Source organism: Ornithorhynchus anatinus, chromosome 11, assembly GCF_004115215.2.
Source record: "Ornithorhynchus anatinus isolate Pmale09 chromosome 11, mOrnAna1.pri.v4, whole genome shotgun sequence".
Lineage (NCBI taxonomy): Eukaryota > Metazoa > Chordata > Mammalia > Monotremata > Ornithorhynchidae > Ornithorhynchus > Ornithorhynchus anatinus.
The window spans coordinates 45506337-45525268 of NC_041738.1; positions in this window are offsets into that span (position 1 = coordinate 45506337).

Sequence of the window (18932 nt, forward strand, 5' to 3'; positions counted from 1 at the left end):
TTTCCACTAAACCATGCTGTTTCTCAGAGTTTACATCTAACCAGACAGTAGGAGAAGGCATCCTTGGATGTATCTAGCTTTGGAATAGAGCTGAAAAACTAGAGACCTAACACTCCTTGAGGGTTATTGGCTGGGAAATGATGAAGAATTCATAAAACAAATTACAGACCCTATTACTTAAGCACTAACTCATATTCATACCCATCAATCAATCATAGGTATTTATTGAGTGCTTAATGTGTACAGAGCACTGTACTAAGCACTTGAGAGAGAAGAATGCATTGGAGTTGGTATAGACAGTCCCTGCCCACAAGGAGTTTACAATCCTCCTTGCTCTTGTCTGTAAATTATTTGGTGTCTGTCTCCCCTATGCCCTGATGCCAGAGATCATGTCTTTGTTAAAAAACAACAATCCAGCAGTATTTGTTAAGTGCTTACCATGTGCCAGGCACTGTCCTAACCACTGGGGTAGATACAAACTAATCAGGTTGGACAGAGTCTGTGTCCCACATGGGACTCACAGTCTTAATTCCCATTTTACTGATGAGGAAATTAAGACACAGTGAGGCTAAGCGATTTTACCTAGGTCACACAGCAGGCAAGGGTGGAGCCAGGATTAAACTTAAGTCCTCTGATCCCCGGTCCATGCTCCTTCCACTAGGCCATGCTACAGGAAGCCTTATCTGACTAACCTCTCATCTCTGGACTTTTTCTCCCTCCCTTCTGCATCATCTACTTCTCTACTTGTTTTGTTTTGTTGTCTGTCTCCCCCGCCTAGACTGTGAGCCCATTGATGGGTAGGGATTGTCTCTATCTGTTGCCGAACTGTACTTTCCAAGCGCTTCGTACAGTGCTCTGCACACAGTAAGCGCTCAATAAATACGATTGAATGAATCAATCAATCAATGAAACCTGATCAAATGATTACTTTTGCAGAACTCATTATGAGAGAATATTGAGAGAGATAGGAGATAAACTCCTAGCTGTTTAGAATTAGAAAAACCACCCTGCGAGATTATTCATTCATTCATTCATTCAATAGTATTTGAGCGCTTACTATGTGCAGAGCACTGTACTAAGTGCTTGGAGTGTACAAATCGGCAACAGACAGAGACAGTCCCTGCCCTTTGACGGGCTTACAGTCTAATCGGGGGAGACAGACAGACAAGAACAATGGCAATAAATAGAATCAAGGGGAAGAACATCTCATTAAAACAATAGCAAATAAATAGAATCAGGGTGATGTACATCTCATTAACAAAATAAATAGGATAATGAAGATATATACAGTTGAGCGGATGAGTACAGTGCTGAGGGGATGGGACGGGAGAGGAGGAGGAGCAGAGGGATAGGGGGGAGAAGAGGATTTAGATGTGCCAGTTATGTCATGGACAATGAGAACATTGACTAGACCAAGAGAACAGGTTAAGTGTGGTTGAAATGGTGAATATGCAATGTAGTTTAGTCTGTAAGCTCTAGACTATAAGCTCATTGTGGGCAGGGAATGTGCCTGTTTATTGTTGTATTGTACTCTCCCCAGCATTTAGTACAAGCTCTGTGCATGGCGCTCAATAAATACAATTGACTGAATGAATAAATTCTTAATGGAAAGAACACAGGACTGAGAATCGGGAGAACCTGGTTTGAATTCCAGTTACACCACTCACCTGCTGTATGATTTGAGGTATCTGACAACCACTCTGGCCCTCAGTTTTCTCATATATAAAATGGGAATAAAATAGATTTTGAGTCCTCATTGGGTGGGGTCTGTGGCTGATCTCATAACTTTGTATCCACCCCAATATGCAGCACATAGTGCTTATGAATCTATTTATTATTACAAAGTCTCAGTTCCAGTCAGAGACAGTCTTGGAATGGGAAATAAAAAGATTAAGGTCATCTCCATTATGGAGCTCTTCCCTTGTCTGCTTATTTACTGTACTACTGTAGGTATTTATTTGATTATTTTATCCTTTGGCTCTTTACAGCATATACACACACGCGTGCGCGCACACACACACATTTTTCTATCTCACACGAACACAAGGAGCTTGTCAAAGAAAGAAAAATATGCCCTTTAATTGCTATTCTGTTTAATTGGGTTCCAGAAAATATCAAAGCCCAACAAGCAGAATGATTTAGGTACGACAGTGACTTATCAGTGAAGCAACTGTTTAGCTCCATTTGTAAAGATCTAATCTGTGATTCACTGTGTGGGTGGAGAAGACCTGCTATGAATATTTTCCAGTGAGCAGATGAGGGTAGAATTTGATTCTTTTTTATGAGCATTTCCTACAGCTGTTTGCCTATAATTTAGTTCTATTTTCAGTTAAATTGCACGCAGGCAGCAGAACCTCAAAACTTTAACTTGTTTTAAAATTGTTCTAATCAGGTCAAAAGAAAAAGGCTCCTGTTTAACATCAAGCCTGCAGTGATTTATACCCCACTGATGAAGCATTGGAATGAGCTGGTGAATTCCCTAGGTAGGCCTCTAACCTCCAAGAGTTAAGTTTTCAAAAAGCCACACGGTAGCTTGGGGGATAGGTTAGTCACAGGTGGAAGTGAGCCCAATTGACCCCCTCAATGAATATGTTCAGTCATCTGAAGGAGGAGGAATGGAGGGCATGCTAAAACCCCTGTCCATGATCTGATTGCTTCTTGTTTCAGTAACCACTGCCACCTGCTTCCCTCTAGTGTTCCCAGAACTCATTTCTTGGCTTCCTAAGGAAGCCTATTTCTTGTTCTCACTGAAATCTTACATCATTTCATCACCACATTCAAATTCCCCAGCCTCATCTTCCAGGTTTTGTGCTACTTTGCCCTGATGATGGTTCTCCTTTAAGTGGATGGTGTGGCTGAGAGGAGTAAAGAGTAAACTTCTGAACCAATGCCTCCAGTTTCTCAAAATGACAACTGTGGTACCTGTTAAGTCCTATGTGCCAAGCACTTGACAAAACACCCGGATAGATACAAGATAGTGAGGGAGGACACATGGGAAGGTTGGGGGCTTAGACGGGGCTCCGCCTCATTTTCAGTCCAATGTTTTGTAGGTTGATGACTAGTAATTCTCATCACAGTTGAGCTTACTTACCTTGGGACCATTGGCTTGGGTTTGTGCAGATAGGACAGACAGACCCATCAGTCCAGTGGTATTTCCTCAGCAGGGGTCCTAGAGTGTAATCCTGGCCAGGTGACAGAACTAATGAAATGTGTTAACACCAAAGACCTGGGGAGACACCGGAGCTCACTAGGGAGGCCCAGAGATTGTTTTAGGAACTTGGTGGATGAGATTTAAATCCTGACCAGGAGGTTTTATTTTTTTTAAGTTAGGCCAACTCCTAGTGGGACATGGCTGTGACAAGTTATATGTAGAATTGTGTTCACATGGGTGATTCTTGATGGGCCAAGTAACAATCAATCCGTTAATGAATCAATCTCCCTTCCCTTTAGACTGTGAGCCCCACTTGTGATCGGGACTGTCCAACCTGATTATCTTGTATCTATCCCAGAGCTTAGTACATGCTCGACTCGCAGACATTGCTTAACAAATACTATTATCGCTGTTGTTATTATCATGACCAGGTGAGAGCTGATGTTCAGGGTTTTGCGGGTCCTGACTCCCCCCACCCCGATCTTCCCTCTCTGGTATGCCTGCTCTCTGGAGACTACTCTTGTCCCTCTTTTCCCCTCCCCGTCACTGCCCCAGTAGCAGAGGATAGCAGCGTGGCCTAGTGTAAAGAGCATGGACCTGGGAGTCAGAGGACCTGAGTTCTAATCCCAGCTCTGCCACTTGTCTGCTGTGTGACCTTGGGCAAGTCACTTAACTTCTCTGTGTCTCCGTTTTTCATCTGTTAAATGGGAATTAAATCCAACTCCCTCCTACCTAGACTGTGAGACCCCTCTAGGACAGGGACTGTGTCTAGCCTGATAACCTTGTATTTACCCCTGTGCTTAGAACAGCTCATCGCATAGTAAACACTTACCAAATACCATAAAAAAGAGAAGTTCCGAGGCAGAGAGGCAAATCCTCAATTGTTCTTTGTCAGTTGGGTCGACTTGCTGATGTTCTGATTCCGGAGGAGAGAGGCAGGTGACAGTCTAGACTGCTCTCCCACACCAGGGTGAGTGCTAAGTATGGACCTCTGATTGCCACATGGCAAGAAGAGACACCCAGACTGAAATACAATGTCATTCCCAGTGTGTAGCCGATCTGACTTTAACTCTGCTCTCACTTGCTTGTTTCTCCTTCCTGCAGGCTCACTGTGTCTAAACTTAGGGCTTTATTTCTTATTTCCCCCGTTCCTCTTGGAACAGTCTCACTCCATGTCTTCCAGGTGTCCTCTATCTCCTGACTCCTCCAAACCCACTTCTTTCATGAAGCTTCCCAATGTTGATTACACCCCAGATGGAGTCACTGAACATTCCTGAAATGTTGTCCCATGTATTGTCACCTCCAAATTAGACTTGAAGTTCTTTGGGGCAGAGACCTCTGTTTTATGTGCTTGCTAAGCACCATGTAGCCTTATAGCACTCAATAAACAATTGTTATTAATGATAGAGGATAGTAAACAGGAAAAAACATGCTCATTTCAAGTTTCATTAGCAAAGTAGGGAGGGCTGGAGGGGAAGACGGAATTCAAGAGCCACTGCTCAAAGGAAAAGCCCGAAATGGATGGTGAGTTTATTTTTCACTTCCTAAAAGGGTATTTTAGGCCCATGGGATTCCTCTGGGATGTGGTGAGAGGAAGGAGGCTAGGGGTCCTGGAACTGGCCCAACTCCTTGGGGGGGTCCCAGGACTAGGAGGCATATCCTCCTGTCTCTGATCACCCCAGCACACCTGTGGCTCAGAGCAAGACCCTCCCAAAGCTGCTTCTTGCAGCCTTGGGGCACCCCAAGCCACAGTAGGCCCAGGGATAACCTTGGGCCTCTGTGATGAGGAGTTGCTGATCTTAATTCTTTCAGGCTGCAAAGAAACCGCTAGTGGTTGAGCCAACTAGTTCAGCTGGTGGAAAGAGCTGGATCATGATTCTGAATCTACATAGCACTCGGTATTGGCAGTATGTTTTAGGAGCATTCTTCTTCTCAGTACTACCACAGAGAAAGCAGTGCCAATAACACCAGGTCCATTTTATAGATGTGGAAACGAAAGATGCAGAAGAAAAAAAATGAAGTGATTCACCTGAGGCAATCTCTCAAATCTGTGGCTGAAACAAAATGGGAATTGGGAGTTTCTAGTTCTCAGTCCCTCTGCCTCTTCCTAGCAATCCCATCAATGTGTAGGAAATGTGCCTGAAGATCAGGTGGCATTAATTATTCCCAATTTTTAAAATACTTCTTAACTGATACTTACCACAAGCTCAACATGGGAATTTTCAGATGTCTCCCAAGTCCCCAGTGCTGAAGAAAATTAATTCTCTGCCAGGAAGATTTTTTTTTTCTTCTGAGCCAACACAGAGATGGTAGAAATGGTTCCTTGTTGTGCAAGATACTTGCTTCCAGTGGCAATTCCTGGTTTGGTTTTGATAATCCTGGGTCAGAGAAATCACACTGGCCCTAGGGGTGAGGGCTAAGATATTTTCCAGCGGTTTCTAGTCCTGACCAGCTTCTGCCACCGCCTGTCAGGGAAGACTCAGTTGCCCTCTCAGATGAGCCCAGGGCCTCCTCCCTGTCCCCTCAGCTCCTGGAGGTGGGGGTGAGCTCACCAGAGCCCTGAGCCAGTGCTCCCCAAGTCAGTCAATCAATTGTATTTATTGAACTCTTACTGTGAGCAGAGCACTATATCAAGCGCTTGGGAGAGTACAACATAAGAAACATATATTCCCTCCCACAATGAGCTTACAGCCTAGAGGTCCCCAGTCTTGGTGGATTCCAAATAGGCTGGAAACAGCAAAGCAACAACCCCACCCAAACCGGGGATAGAATCGGGGAAGCACATGGTACTCATGACAGTGACCAGTGTTTGTGTCCTTGTACCATGAATCCATCGGGGGTTATTTAGATACCCCCAGTCGAATTCAGTCATGAAATCTACTCACAGGCTCAGAGTAGCCGTTAGATGACAAATCAGAAAACTTCCAGCATGCTCCCATAATGTCAATGGCTGTATATGGAGAGTGGGGGATTTTCCCATTCGTTTGGGGCTTAGGTTGGTGATTACTAGCAAACCCAGGATAGCACCCGCTGCTTTTCTCGAGAATGACCTCCACTAGGATCCATGTTTTCTTTCTAGGGAAGATCATTTGCCAGGCTCCTCTCTGGATAGTTTTAATAGACTCTCAAATTTGCCTGTCTCATTCCAGTCAGAAATCATATTTATCTTTTCCAGGATTACCATGGTGACTCATTTAAGGTTCTGTAAGTTGCACTGTTCTAAGCAATGGGGAAAGTGCAATGAAACTGGCAGATCCAGTTCCTGTTTCCAGAAGCCTATGATACTTACACACATGCACACCCACACACACAGAAAAATTCGAATTCTCAAACACTGAGAACATCCATAAAATTACAGTAACCAAAAAACAAAATCCTCTTAAAAACAGTTAACAGCTTGTGAGAGGCCAACTGCTTTCCCAGGTCTTCAAGGAGATTTCCCTACATTCCATCCTAGATGAAAGGCGGATTCTCTCTGTTCTCCCTGAAGCTGCATAGTATGGAGAGAAAGGGGATACAATTTCTCCTAATCTAGAATGGTTGTGGTGGGGTGCCTTAACAGTGTACAATACTTTCAAACACTGACTCAACTGGCAAACATGCCAGGGCCACTCCAACCAGGGCTGGAAATAAATAAGACTGGGCTGAAAAGAAACCCAGGAGCAGTCAAGAAAGAAGGGAAATAAATATTGAAAATGGACCCAGAACATCTCACTGACTTCCTCCAGCCTCCTGTTGTTCTTGCCACTGCATGTTGTGTTGTGATGACATTGCTGAGTTCCGGAAGAGATGGTAAAAGTTCCTATTGACTGGCAGCCATTTTGTACTATGTACGAGGCAAAGTAAAGACTTTGCTGTAGGGTGGCTGTGTGTTAGGCAAAACAAAGATGATTTTTATAGAATGTGATGCAATTAAAATTTCCAGCAGTGAGGCTTAATAATACCATCATTATTATAGACTGTCGATATACAGTAGGGCATTTTGTATGTGGAGTTATTTATGCACACACGAACTTTGCTGAATATGAATGCACAAATGGACAAATATTTGTGCATGTATAATTTTCACAATTGCACATTCACCCATCATTAATAATAATAATTGTATATTTGTAGCGCACTATGATTCAAGCACTGTGCTGGGGTAGATACAATTTAATAAGGTTGGATGCGGTCCCAGTTCTACATTGGGTTCACATTCTGAGGAAGAACGTGCTTATTTATTGCTCCCTTCACAAATCACTTTGCTATTGGTACAGTTGTCTTGGGGGCAATTTCTCAGGTCAGGGGGGCTTAGTTTACAATTTTGCTATTACCTTTTATTTGAGAATTATAAAGAGGCCTGATTTTGACCAAAATGGCTATGTTCTTTAAAGATACTGAAATGACTGAATACATGGTATGCTTCTTATCTAAAATGTGAGTGAAGTTCATTTGTGTTTATTTTAAAGATTATATAAACCTTCTAGATAAACTTGCATTGATATGGGATATTTTATCCGAACATTTCTCATAAGGATTTCAAAGGCCTCATAAAATTATATCAGTCTCACAAAGTCTTGTCAAGGTTGGTACAGTAGGTGATATAAATTATTAGATCAATTTTACAGGCAGGCCAAGATTTTTTCTACTTTCCGCAACTTAAAATAAGAGCATAAGGGAAGCAGCATGGCATAGCAGATAAAGCATGGGTCTGGGAGCCAGAGAATCTATGTTCTAATTTTGGCTCTGGCACGTGCATGCTGGTTGTCCTTGGGCAAATCACTTAACCTCTCTGGATCTCAATTTCCTCATCTGCAAATGGGAATTCAATACCTGTTCTCCCACCTACGTGGACTGTGAGCCCCATGTGAGGCAGGGACAGTCTCTGACCTGATTAACTTGTATCTACCCCAGTGATTAGAACATTGATTTGATCATATTTATTGAACGCTTACTGTGTACAGAACACTGTACTAAGCGCTTGGAAAGTACAATTCAGCAACAAATAGAGACAATGCCTGTCCACAATGGGCTCACAGTCTAGAAGGTGCTTGACACATAGTAAGCGCTTAAAAAAAGTACCATAAAAAAAGTTGGCGAATCAGATCAAAACTCTTTCTACTAGAATGTAATACCCTCATGTTACATCCCAATAGAGTCAATTAGGGATGGGATTGGGGGGGGGGGGGCGTTAGTGACTCAGCTTCACTGACAGACTCAACCATGATATTCAGTATCACAGTAAGAAAGCATTTATTAACATACAGGAAAGCATTAAGTGCAACGGATCCTGCTTCCGTTAAGCCCTCAACCCAGGGGAGATGTGATCTCTGACACTATTTAAGACCTCAACCCAGGGGCCTTGAGAATTTCCTATCACGGGAGGATCAGTTCTGTTCGGTGTTCAGGGCCTTAATGGGCTGCACTGGCACAGACATTCCCCAGCAAGAGGCCCTTCAGGCCCGGGCTGTCCCTGCCTTCTCTTCAGAGGACAGTGAGCAGCAGCGACAGGCATATCCCCCAACCTTTTAGGCTAAAATAATAATGATGGTATTTGTTAAGCGCTTACTATGTGCCAAGCACTGTTCTAAGCACTGGGGTAGATACAAGCTAATCGGATTGCCCCACATGGTGTTCACAGTCTTAATCCCCATTTTACAGATGAGCTAAGTGAGACACAGAGAAGTTAATGACTTGCCCAGGGTCACTCAGTAGACAGATGGCAGAGCCAGGATTAGAACCCATGTCCTCTGACTCCCGAGCCCGTGATCTTTCCACTAAGCAACAGCATACTTGTTGATATCGATCTTCTTCAGCCTAATTATCCTAATCTACCGATTATAGTTTCTTTGTATTTCATTCTTAGAAATTGTCTTGCCCGGGACCCTGCAGGTAGGTCTTTGCAAGGAGCCTATCTGTCTGGTTGGTTGGAATCACAGGAAGCATTTTGTCAAAGGGCGTTAAGTTAAACTGCTGCCTGTTTACTCATTTTGATGTGTATATATCTATGATTCTATTTGTATTGATGCCTGTTTACTTGTTTTGATGTCTGTCTCCCCTGTTCTAGAATGTACGCCTGGCATGAGCAGAGCTTGTCTCTATTGTTGAACTGTACTTTCCAAGCTCTTAGTACAGCGCTCTGCACACAATAACCGCTCAATAAATACAAGTGAATGAATGAATGAATAACAAGATGTTAACGTAAGGGCAAACTGCACACTTCACCTCACAAGAGTGTTTTCAATTATTTATATGAATTAGCTAATATAAAGTATTTAAAGTTAATCATTTTTATGCTCGTCTAGCTTCTCTCCCCAGAGTATGGTATATATTCCTAATATTTGTCATATTTTCTGGAATTTTTATCTTTTTGAGATCATTTTTTTCTGGGCAAGGGTGTATCTGGTTGTTGATGTCGTCTTATGCTGTCGAGTTGTGTCCGACCCATAGCGGTGCCATAGAAGCATCTCTCCCAGAATGCTCCACTTCCATCTGCAATCATTCTGGTATCGCACCAGAAAAACTAATTTCTTCTCATTTTGTGCCATTGTTCCTAATGTAGAAAGAGGAGAGGAACCTTATCCAGAAGGAAAAAGGAGATGTGGGGGGTAGAAACTGCTGGGATGTGTTTTCACTGAAAGAATTCTGCATTTGACTTTGAGTTGGTCTAACCGATCCCTGCCCTCAAGGAGTTTACAGTCTAGTGGGAGAGAGAAACATTTAAATAGATTATACTTAGGAGAAGCAGTAGACTCCAAAGATATGTACATAAGTGGTGTATGGCTGGGAGTGGGGTGAGTATCAAAGTGCTAAACAGGTTCAGATCCAAGTGCATTGGTGATACAGAAGGGAGGCTGAATTGGATTGGGGGATGAGAGGTTAGTCAGCGAAAGCTTATTGAGGGAGAGATGATTTTAGTAGGACTTTGAAGATGTGGAGAGTGATGCCTGTTGGATATGACTGGGGAGGGAGTTCCAGGCAGTTCCTTTCCCAGCTCCACTACCTGAAGAAAATCCTTAGGGGGAAGGAGGCAACTTGAATAGCAATAGAAGAATATGAGAAGCATAGGTTTTCTGTGTAGCTAAAAACTCAAAACTTCCATCAGTGAAGGGCTGCAGAAACAAGCAAAAACTAATCTTCCAATAGATTTATAATGGGCTAAATTCATCACTGTGAATTTTGTTGTCCTCCAGAAAGCTGATTTACTCTCTGGCTCACTGTTCTGATAGCCCAGGATCAGGCAGTAACTTTTCCAGACTTACCGAAGACAAGATTTCTTGATACCCACCCATGTCCAAAAAGACTGTAAGTCCTATTCTGCAATCCTCAACTTTCACTTCCCAAATACCCCAGCCTTATTTTCATCAAATGGCCCCTTCCTTTGAACTCTCTCTGCTCGGAAGGTGGTGGGGAGAGGGGACCAGAAGTGCAATCATTCAATCATATTTACTGAGTGCTTACTGTGTGCAGAGCACTCTATTAAGCGCTTAGGAGAGTACAGTATAACAGTTAGTAGGAACGTTCCCTGCCCACAAAGAACTTTTGAAGTTACTATGTTTTGTTCTTGAATTCCCCCTACTTACCTTCTCTTCCCCCTCCCCTGCCCCACTCCTCTCCACCACTGTCCAGGCTCCAGCTCCTTTGCTCGTCTGCATCCGGTTAAGATGTGGAATGCAGCAAATGGTTCATTGCAGAAGCCCACGTCCATTTCAGAACCTCTCCTCCCAGTTTACTACCAGAGAGAATGTGGGCTATTTTTGGACACTTGCAGCCAACTTGAAGCCATAATTCAGACTGGATTCCCACAAACATAGGCAGCTTCCAAGACAAGAGTCCATTTAAACCCCCAGGAACAATCCAAACACTGTGTATTTTATTGCCTGGTGTGTTTAGCTCTTTTTCAGAAAATGTAAAATTTGCCCTTTGCAGCTGCAAGAAACGTTCACCAAGAATAATGTGGCCATCCAATCCCTCTCCCTGCTCCGGAGATTTTTTTTTTTTCCAAGGCATTTTGTCTTTCTAACAATACCCAGATCTCCCTAAATATTGGGAAGGTCGTTTGTTTCCTAGCAGATAGATTCCCTTATCCAGAGCTTACTACAGCTCAAACAACAATTTATAAACTCTATGCTTCTTTTCTCCCTCAAGATGAAGTGCTTTAGTCTTGTAGCCAAACTAAATCTTTAAATGGTATAAGAGGCATTTAGATTTTTTTCTGCCCAGCTGACAGTAGGTTTACAGTTTATAATCTGGCCTTTGTAAAAGCATTTGTCAGCCTGTATATTTCATTTTCAGCCCGACCACCCAGGAGGATGGACAGGCAGGAAGCATTCGTTCACTTGCACCAACAGTCAATTTGAAGGTTGGCTGCAAAATAACAGAATTTAGTCACAAAGGAGAACTTTTCTGGCATTATCTCGCTCGCATCTCATTTGAAAGAGCAGCCCTTGTTTATGCGAAGCGATTCCCAAACTCTAAATTTGGAAATTCGATGTATTCTCGTAATCCTCCATTCCTAGCTTGGCCGCGCGATTAGCTGTGCATCTTTGGCCTCACGAAGAGACCGTTCCACTCTATCAGCTCTGCAAGATCTCCAGCCGAGCTGCCCGTTCCAACAACAGGCGACTCGAACACTTGAGAGAGGGGAACAGAAACCAGTGTCGGACTTCAGAAAATGGCTCCAGTGCTGGCGGAGGCATTCCGGGGGCCTGCCATTTGTGTACACAATTTAAACAAAAATATAGCTTGGTTCCCGCCAACTTGGCAAAGTCTCATGACTGGCTACGAATGTACACCATGATACGTGGGATTTGCCAAGGGGCAGGCTGGGCTCGGGCGGAGGAAAGAAAGCAGTGATGGTTAAGGAATATTTTTCAATCTGAACCAATATGATATTGGGAGAAGGAATGCAATATAATGAGTCACACTCACGTTTTATCTCTATTGCTTGAAGATGGTTTAAAGGGAGGAAATAGCACAGTATAAAGCTGCTGATAAAGGAGATTTAGTCTGTAACTGCTCAATTACACAGAATGCCATGAAGTCAGAGTCTCTAAAAAAAGTGCCCTAATATTGGATTGGATTTTATATCTTCCAGCCATTATTGTGACATATTGTTCCTCTACAGTCCTGACCCTTTCCTGATACACTTGGCCTGCCACATCAAGGACTCTGTTCTCTCTGTGTGCTCCCATCCCTGGTGGTCTAAACTCTGCCCAGCATTATGGCCCTTCAGAGTACTAAGGGAGACCTGTTCCAAAAGTAAAAACTCATAGTAAACGAAGGTGCATTTTAACTCCGAGATCAGGGGGAAAAGTCTAGATCAGATATAGTGATGTTATGGGGAAAGTTGGGGCTATGGCTAAGAGGGAAATCCAAAAATGAAAAGGCGTATTTGGAAAACGATTCGTAAATAAGGAGATGTCTACCAATCTGTCTCCAGCTATTTTCCTCATCCCCGACCTGCTCCACCCAACCTGCCTCTGTTCACCTTCTTTAGCCCCTGAATTCCTGGCATAAGGTCCCTTGTTCCTATTTCTCCTACAGATCCTGGCTGTGCTGGTATATTTACCAGATCCGTCACTGATTTTGAAAGTCTCTCAGTATCCTACATTCCAACAGGGATGGACTCTATGTTTGGCCCAGTAATGGCATTTCATAACTTCTTATGTTCTAAATGCTTAGAGTTACTAACAAACAGCATCATTAATTTGAGTTTCATTTCCTCTTGATAGCCACTGGTTCCCAGTATTTGACTTCCTGGGTTATTTTGTGACTCTTTGTTGCTCTTCAGTTGTGGGCCCAATTTATGTGTTCACTGATTCAGTCGTATTTATTGAGCACTTACTATGTGCAGAGTACTGTTACTGTTAACTAGTAGATAGAGAGCTTACTGTGTGCAGAGTGCAGAGTGTTCAGTGTACTGCAGCAGAAAGCTGTATTTACAATTCTGATTCTTTTCCCTTTTAAAATCAAGGACATTTCATCTCTTGATAAAATTACCGACGTTGACCACCTAACAGTATCTAAGTTGTTCCAGGTTTGTTTGTCATTGAACACTCCCTCCAAAAGGGGATCAGATTTCTTTTTGTGCCTAATAGCTTTAACTGTGCTGGTGGTGGTGGTGCTGAGTAATGCAACATTAGCAAAGTTAAGAATTCCATGCTAGTTACCGAAGCGTACATGTTGTGCTGATTTCTATTGTATGTTTCGTGGCAAGTAGTCCTGCCCTCAACATTAACATTAAGCATAAAGCTACATGTTGACCAAACTCTACTGAAAATAAGGCAACAGTTTATTAAGTAGTAAAAACTTTTGACATGGCATTTTTTGTGGTGTGGTAAGATTTTAATAAATAGAATTCATGCTTTTTCACATTATGATAAATATTGTGCACATTGGAGTTTACACGGAGCATTAATCAAAGCAAGTTAAGGAATAATCCCTGGCTTTTAGGAGACTCTGATATTTAAATTGACGGTAATGATACAGGTACATTTATGAAAGAATCTAAAGCTACGCAGGTGGGGTGCAAACATCACCGTTAGCATGTAAGGTCCTCAAAGGCAGGGACCGTGCCTTATCCTTAGACTGTTTTCTACCTCAGACTGTGAACCACCTTTTGGACAGGGCCTGTGTCCAGTATGATTAGATTGTATCTACCCAGCGTTTATCACATAATAAGCACTTAACAAAAAACACAGTTACTACTGTTGTTATTGTCCTTCTTTTGTACACTCTCAAGCATCTAGTCTAGTCTAGAGCCCTGCATGCAGTAGGCCTAGCTCAGTAAATGTGGATGACTGATAAATTGCAAATAAATATCTGAGATAAATTAGAGAGGTGAGTAAAAGCAAGCATCCCCCTGTAAGACTGTAAACTCCTTGATGGTAAGGATGGTGACTACCAGTGGAGTACTATTGTACTCTCCGAAGGGCTTAATATCGTGCTCTGCACAAAGTAAGCACTCAATAAATATGAGTGATTGATTAGTAAATGTTTTTGTATGGTGAAAAGGGGTGGCCATTCTGGAGCACGTGATTCTTGCCTTCTATCCTTATGACCAGGTCTGGCTTCAGACATTTGGTCTCCTCGAGGCGGGAAAACAAAATTACCATCCTGGATGGCCAGACTGGTGGCCAAGATCAGCATGCATTACACCCGGCACACAGTGCAAAAGAATGATGATGACCGTAATAATTGTAATAAGAATAATTGTGGTATTTGTTAAGCAATTATTATAGTGTTGGTATTTGTAAGCAGCGTGGCTCAGTGGAAAGAGCACGGGCTTAGGAGTCAGAGGTCATGGGTTCTAATCCTGGCTTTGCCACTGTCAGCTGTGTGACCTTGGGCAAGTCACTTAACTTCTCTGTGCCTCAGTTCCCTCATCTGTAAAATGGGGATGAAGTCTGTGAGCCCTGCGTGGGACAACCTGATTGCCTTGTATCTACCCCAGTGCTTACAACAGTGCTCGGCACATAGTAAGCGCTTAACAAATACAAACATTATTATTTGTAAAGCGCTTATTATGTGCCGAGCACTGTTCTAAGCGCTGGGGTAGTTACAAGATAATCAGGTACTCCCACTTAGGACTCACAGTCTTCATCCCCATTTTACAGATGAGGTAACTGAGGCCCAGAGAAGTTAAGTGACTTGGCCAAGGTCAGACAGCAGACAAGTGGAGGAACCTGGATTAGAACCCACATCCTCTGACTCCCAAGCCCATGCTCTTTCCACTAAGCCTCGCTGCTGTGCCGAGCACTGTGCTAAAGGCTGAGGTATAAGACAATCAGATCCCACATGGGGCTTACAGCCCAAGTAGGAGAATCTGGTTCAAGCCATGATTCAATGGGATGATTAAACATTACACTAATTGAAAGTAAAATAGGAAATAACTCAATAAACCTATGTATAGAGCACTGTACTAAGTGTTTGGGAGAGTATAATATAATAATATAACAGATATATTCCTTGCCCCCACCAGGCTTACAGTCTAGAGGGGGAAACAGACAATATAAAAAAATAAATTAAGGATATGCACATGGGTGCTATGGGACCGGGAGGGGGTATGAATAAAGGGAGCAAATCACAGAGGGGAATGTGAAAAAAGAAAATGAGGATATGTTCAGGGAAGGCCTCTTGGAAGAGATGTGCCTTTATTAAGGCTTTGAACTGGCACGGGAGAGGAAAGGGGCAGGAGGAGTAATCATTTATTGGATATGAAGAGGGAGGGTGTTCCGGTCCAAAGGCAGGACTGTGTGAGAGGTCGCTGTGCGATAGATGAGATCGAGGTACAGTGAATAGGTTGGCATTAGAGGAGCCAAGTTTGTGGGCTGGGTTGTAGTAGGAGAGTAGCGAGGTGTGGTAGAAGGGGGTAAGGTGATGGAGTGCCTTAAAGCTGATTGTAAGGAGTTTCTGTTTGATGCAGAAGTGGCTGGGCAGCCACTGCAGATTCTCGAGGAGTGGGGAAATATGGATTGAACATTTTTGTAGAAAACTATCTGGGCAGCAGAGTGGCGTATGGACTGGATTGGGAGAGACAGAAGGCAGGGAGATCAGCAAGGAAGCTGATACAGTGATCAAGGTGGAATAGAATAAGTGCTTGGTAACATTGTGGCATTTTGGATGGAGAGGAAAGGATAGATTTTAGTGATGTTGTGGAGGCTGAAATGACAGAATTTAGTGCTAGATTGAATATGTGGGTTGAATAAAAGAGAGGAGTCAAGGATAATGCCAAGGTTATGGGCTTGTGGGACAGGAAGGATGGTGGTGCTGTCTACAGTGATGGGAAAGTTAGGGGAAGGGCAGGGTTTGGGTGGGAAGATACAGACTCGTTATTGACAAGTAAAGTTGGCAACACATCCAAGTAGAGATGTCTTGAAGGTAGGAGGAAATGTGAGACTGCAGAGAGGGAGAGAGATCAGGGCTGGAGATGGAGATTTGGGAATCATCCACATAGAGGTGGTAGTTGAAGCCATCTGAGCTAATGAGTTCTCCAAGGGAGTGGGTGTAGTTGGAGAATAAAAGGAGACTCAGCACTGAACCTTGAGGGACCCCCCACAGTTAGGGGGGTGGGAGGCAGAGGAGGAGCTTGCAAAAAATCCTGAGATTAAGTGGACAGAAAGAAGAACCAGGAGAGAAGAGTGTCAGTGGAGCCACGATTGGACAATGTTTCCAGGAAAAAGGGGTGGTCGACAGTGTCGAAGGAAGGTGAGATGATTAGGATGGAGTAGAGGCCATTGGATTGGCAAAAAGGAGATGATTTGTGACCTTCCAGCTTCATGAAAAGACGAACCCCCTTCTATAAAGGGTTTGACTGGAGAGAAAGGTTAACATCTTGGCTAAGATAAAATTTGAGGATTCTTTTGGTTTCTGTTGTACCTGCTCTCCAAGGCTTCCATTACCACATATACTTAAGAGTTGTCTCTGCTGTGGCTGTGGTTTCCCACGTGTAACATAAACTCCTAGAATCTTAGGGTAGGCATAACCTTTAGAGACCATCTGTCATCTACCTTTAGGCAGGCCCATATCTTAACTAGCATGAATAATGAAAATCAGGCCTTCGGTGAAAGCCTGCAAGAGTACGATTCCTCTTTCAGAAACCCTTCCAATGTTTATCAACCTTCTCCTTTTAAATTCTGCCCAATAGCCAATCCATCCTTTTGGGAGGTGAGAATATTGGAGTGAAGAAGGAAGAGAGGAAAATTCTTCTCTGTCATTCCCTGGAGTAATTTTAGTGTCTTTCTAGGCTCTAGGCAGTTTTTCATATCTAATAGGGATATCAATACTAGGGTTCTTAATATCTAATAGGGATATCAATGGCCACATACTTCTCGAGGATGTTTTGAGAATGAACTCATAAAAATGACCTTAAAACATTTGGCAAAATTTCTAAATAATGCATTCTAAACCAATAACTCACATTATGAAAATGTGAATCAATCAGTGGTATTTTGAGCACTTAGTATGCACAAAACACCTTATTAATGCTTTGGAGAGTACACTGCTATAGAAGAGTACAATACAGTAGGAGGGCTCTGAATGAAAGGACTACGGTTGAATAGTTTTCAAACATCTATAACTTAAGACACCGGCTAAATTTTGACTGTAAGCTCATTATGGGCAGTGAATGTGTCTGCTAATTCTGTTGTACTGTACTCCCCCAAGCATTTAGTACAGCGCTCTGCCCATAGTAAGTGCTCAGTAAATATGATTGATTGATTTTGTGGTTTTGAACTGCTTCTGAAAGTGTGTGTAAAAAGACTGTCAGTGATGGAGGATCTCCTATGACAAAGCTTGAGGAAACGGCTCCATCCATTTTCTCCCCATGAGATTCCCTTACCATTCAATTTCCTGTGAAGTGTCATTAAAACATCTCTTCCATCTGCCAAATGGGAAGTGCAATTAAATAACTTGGACTGTGGATTTGGCTTCTTTTATTAAATGGTATTTGTTAAGTATTTACTATGTGCCAGGCACTCTACCAAGCCCTGGTTTAGATACAAACTAATCAGGTTGGACATAGTCCCTGTCCCAAATGGGGCTCACAGTCTTAATTACCATTTTTCAGATGTGGTAACTGAAACACAGAGAAGTGAAGTGACTTGTCCAAGGTCACACAGCAGACAAGTGGTGGAGCCAGAAATAGAACCCAGGTCCTTCTGAATCCCGGGCCCAGGCTCTATCCGCTAGGCCAGGGTGCTTCTCTTAGGCCACACTGCTTCTCTTATTTAAAGGTGGTTTGTTCTCTGTCTTCCATGAAGGTCAGATGCGGAGACTGTATAGTTGAGTCTTCTAGACATTTCTCCCCACCCCCTGGTTCATCCTTCAGCTCCACTACATTATTTCCAAAGCCACATAGAGCTGTGGAACTTTAGTATCCAACAACAGATTCTGACAATGTTAAAGTCTTAAATGGATTACAAAATCTAGGATTTTAAAAAATATATAATGAAAGCCTTGCTGTGAATATATAATTAGAGAGGGAAGGGGAGAGTCCAAGTGGGAAATTAATTCCATAGTGGATGCCACAAAAACTTTTACAAAATGCCTTTCAGAAGTAATCAGTGGCTGAAAAGCAGGAAAAGTAGTCATGATATATCGATGTGGCAATAGAGAATGTTTGGCCTTTAGACAAGAAGAATCTTCCAGTAAGCATTACTGTAACAATGGCTTGGTTGGTTAGTAGCTCAAGGAAAAACCCAGAGTGATCCAGTTTTACTTTAGGCTTATAATCCTATCATCTAAATAAGAACTGAAGCAGCCAAGGAGCAAAAGGAAAACAGGCGGCAATAACTGAGGTTGATAAAGGAAAATGAGAACAGCATTACAGGGAAGTTTCCAAAATCTATCTGTCTGCAAAAGTGTCATACCACCAGTGCCTCAGAGAGAAGACAGCATCAGTAGCAGCGTGGCCTAGTGCAAAGAGTGCACTTGAGAGTCCGAGGACCTGGGTTCAAATCCTGAATCTCCCACTTGTATGCTGTGTGACCTTGGGCAAGTCACTTAAATTCTCTGTGCCTCAATTACCTGACTTGTACAATGGGGATTAAGAGACCGTGAGCCCTAGGAGGGACGGGGACTGGGTCTGACCCAAATATCTTGTATATCTTGATCCTGGGCAAGTCACTTAACTTGTTTGGGTCTCATTTCCCTCATATGTAAAATGGAGATTAAATCCTACTCCCTCCTATTTATGCTGTAAGCCTTGTGTGGGGCAGGAACTATGTCCAATCTCATTATTTTGTATCTACCCCAGTGCTTAGAACAATGCTAGATACATAGTAAGCACTTAACAAAT